Below are 4,831 nucleotides of genomic sequence, written 5' to 3' on the forward strand. Positions count from 1 at the left end.
ATTGTATTAACAAAAAAGTATAAATTCTCTACTATTAAGTACCGCTTTAGACGTAGCCTAGTACTTGATTCTGAATCACTCTGCAGATCAGATGTTATGGTAGCCTTTTCAAGTTGACATAGTGTCTTGTTGTAGGAACCTAAAATACAACCACTAAGTTATACTCTTATAACAACACTATCAATATTACAAATACAGCATAAAATTATCACTATTTCTTTTTGTACAATGCATTATAATTTTTTGACAATAATGCAGGTTATATCTTAAGCACATTATGTACATATGTGACTGACCTATTTTTTTAATAACTCAAATGGCATGTTTCGGCCAATTTTCATTAGGGGCTTTACATTCTTTGATGGCCTTGTTTACTCTGCCTTGTGAGGTATATGGTGGCCAAAAGCAAAGTTCATTATTAATTAAATATGTTTCTGGCAAAATTGCAACAGCATCTTCTTCATTTTTAAAAGCAACAATAAGAAACTGATGGAGATCCATTCTAAAGTTTGTTCTAAATTAAATAAAAAACATAACAACACAAATGAATGAAAAATATAAAGCTCAGTATAAGAAATACTACTTCTATTTTATTTTTCTGATGTATAAAGTTTTCAAAAGAATTTCAAATGATTTCATTATTAGAATATAATTTCAAAGATTAAAAATTTATTTTGAAGAAAAATTAAAATTACTGAAACGAAAGTTTAGAGAAATAGTGAAATAGAAATAATTCATTATTTCCAAAAATAATTTTATTAAAAATAAGACTAAGATTGTTACACTATTATTATTACACAATCATTATGTTATTTTACAACAATATTGATGTTATAATTATATTACTTAACAGGATTTGTGTAATCGTGTAAATTTATATAACTTTTTATATATATACCTACATATATATATATATATATATATATATTTATATATATATACCTACATATATATATATAGATCTATAGTTTGTTGTCTTTGGGAAGAGCGGAAGGAAAAAAGTGATTCTTACACCAACACATACGTCACTTTTAATTACTTTTGACTTTCGTCCAATATTTTCGTGTTGGATGAAAGTCAAAAGCATTAATTTAATTACAAATTAGTCGTTATATAAAAAAACCACAAAAACACAAATTTAATTGACCAGAATGTTTTTAAAAACATTCTAAATGTTTTTAAAAACATTCTAAATGTTTTTAAAACATTCTGAATGTTTTTAACAACATAAACAATGATTTTATTTTTATTTTTTTTAATAAAATGTTTTTATTTTTATTTTTTATAATAAAGCATTTTTATTTATAATTTTTTTACAGTAAATCATGCGCGGAGTGTTGCTACATCGACTATCTTATAGCCTGACTCGCAAGGGAGTGCTGCTACATCGACTGACAAATAGCCTGACCTGCAGAGGAGTGCTGCTACATCGACTGACAAATAGCCTGACCCACAAGGGAGTACTGCTACATCGACTGAAGGTTTGGTTGGGGCAGGCAGTCTATCATTAATAAAAAAAAAAAATTCCGGTCTTGCATTTTAATTTTTACTTTTTGTCAACAAAATATGGAAAAAACTTTCGGACAACATCTAAGGGTTCTATATATATATATATATATATATATATATATATATATATATATATATATATATATATATATATATATATATATATATATATATATATATATATATATATATAGATATATATATATGTAGGTATATATATAAAAAGTTATATAAATTTACACGATTACACAAATCCGGTTAAGGAATATAATTATAACATCAATATTGTTGTAAAATAACATAATGATTGTGTAATAATAATAGTGTAACAATCTTAGTCTTATTTTTAATGAAATTATTTTTGGAAATAATGAATTATTTCTATTTCACTATTTCTCTAACCTTTCATTTCAGTAATTTTAATTTTTCTTTAAATAAAATTTTTAATCTTTGAAATTATATTATATAGATAAAAAATATATATATATATATTTTATATATATATATATATATATATATATATATATATTTATATATATATATATATATATATATATATGTATATATATATATATATATATATATATATATATATATATATATATATATGTAGAATACACTGACATAATTTATATATAGATATATACACACATTATATGTATATATACATGTATATGTAGATAGTAGTAGTAGTAGTAGTAGTAGTAGTAGTAGTAGTAGTAGTAGTAGTAGTAGTAGTAGTAGGAGCAGCAGCAGCACCTGCAGCAGTAGTAGTAGTAGTAGTAGTAGTAGATTACAAATTAATAAAAGAACAAATAAGAATAAAATATAAAAAATAAGCAATAAATTAACAAACCTTAAAAGTACCAGATGGCTTTAAATATAGATGGATAATAAAGTTTTTTTTTTATACAAGCTAAAAATAAGGAAATCAGACACATTGACTGTCTATGGCAATAACAAAAGTAATAAAATAATAATAATATGACTATTTTTCAGATAAATTATTTAAGTTAATTTTAAAGTATTGCAATAAAACAAATGATTAGAGGTACTTAATAAATAACTTTATCATTTTTATAATTAAAAAAAATTGAGTTGAAGGAATTTAAAATCTTTAAATACCTCTTTATAAAAAAAAATGAATGAAAGTCTTTTAATAAATCAAACAATAATCAAAGTACTTTTGATACCATGTGAATTTTTTATTTTATTTTATAATAAATAATTTGTTAATATGGTACTTACATATATGCATATACATATATGTTTATATATATATATATATATATATATATATATATATATATATATATATATATATATATATATATATACATATATATATACATTATATATATATATATATATATATATATATATATATATATATATATATATATATATATATATATATATATATATATATATATATATATACTTATATATAAATGTATTCTACAAAATAGAGTGCTCAATGTTCTTAGAAGAACAGAGCAATTATAAATTTGTAGAAAATCATTTAACAAAAATTTTCTAATTTAACACAATGTTTCATCAATAAAGATTCATACAGTAGTTAAGAAATTTGTAACTTCCTGTAGTTTAATTTTTGGTATGGGTTAAAGTGTTATTAGTTTGATCAATCATTTCTGATGAGTCTTTATTGATGAAACAGAGTTAAATAAGAAAAATTTTCATTGAGTGATTTTCTACTAATTTATATATATATATATATACATATATATATATATATACATATATATATATATATATATATATATATATATATATATATATATATATATATATATATATATATATATATCATTACTAGTAACTAATAACTAAACAAAAAAGAAACTTCTAAAAAGTTATTATAAATACATAATCTAAAAAGAAAATATGTATATATTATTTGGCTCCAGTTATATTTTAAATAAAATAAGATTCAAAATGGTACATAAAACCAAAATTGCTTACACCAGATTTTGATAACTAACTCTTCATATATTGCTATTAAAATATTAAACTTATTAAAACAAGTTTATTACAATTTGTTAACAAAAAAAAGTTGAACATATATCTTGAAGTCAAGGAAAGTCAAAGCATGTTCAATATAAGACTAAAAATTAACATATCAACTAGAATTGTGTAACAAAGGTATAGTAACAAAGTAAGCATTGTAAGGGAGTAAAACACATTTTTGTTTTATTTCCGATAATAAAACATATGAAAGATGCTTAGCTAAAAAAGATACCATAAAAATACCAAGAATATCTGAATTGAATGGGTAGTTGAAAAAGTTCTCAACACTATCAAAATTGCTGCACACCAGACAAATTTGACCACAACAACTTTTAATAATATTTTTAACTAGAACTATAGTGCCAGTTTTTATTTTAAAACAATTGTCACCTTGTGAAACTTTAATGCAAAATTTGTTTGTATAGAGCTCTTTGTGTTGAGTCTGCACATTTATATTTTCACTATTGCACAAAGGTCCATCAAAATGTTCTTTTTTTAACTCAAAAAGTGTGCTATTAGTTTGACTATCGATTGACTCTGCAAGATGTTGTTCTGATAGCCTCCTTATAACTTGTTGCAAAGGCAAGTGTGGTTTTCTTACAAGTTTCTTAAGATTTGATAAATAATTTTCAAAAGGAAAAGCTGAAACATTGTCTAGTGGACCATATTGTTTGACATCTTGTGCTAAATGCACTAGTCCATTCATGTTATAAGTTACAACTTCAGGTCCAAATAAACTTGAAGAGTGATCGACATAAAGTACAAGCAAACTATGTGCATAATCAACATATTTGTGACACAATGAATGACTAAGAAGAATAGTCATTCCGACACAAAAAAGCATAAAATTGTTGTACAAAGCTTCAGGTAATGTATCTCGAAAGCAAACCATACCAGTATACAATAGAAGTTGTCGAAATTCTGTAGCTTTCCAGCGTTCAAAATCAGAAAATGTTCTTGGCTTTCGTACAAATTCTGAACACATATTTGTTTTTAAATGAAGCAACTTTTCTGATAAATCTAATACTGCACGTGGACCGAGACGTGTTTTTAACGGACCTTTAACTAACAAATACACAAATTTGTGCATAATACCCAGGCATGACAAATGCATATAATCACCTGGGACTTGTGATATCAAACCAATAGAGGTTTGAGCTAGAGGGCTCACACAAATGTGATGCTTACGATCTGACATATTAGCGAATAATGCATCTGTTCTTAATTTTGCAGCAGTTTCAGGAAAAGTTACTCTTCCATTATATACACCATGCTGCTCACATTTATCGCAGCC

Source organism: Hydra vulgaris, chromosome 01, assembly GCF_038396675.1.
Source record: "Hydra vulgaris chromosome 01, alternate assembly HydraT2T_AEP".
NCBI classification, from domain to species: domain Eukaryota; kingdom Metazoa; phylum Cnidaria; class Hydrozoa; order Anthoathecata; family Hydridae; genus Hydra; species Hydra vulgaris.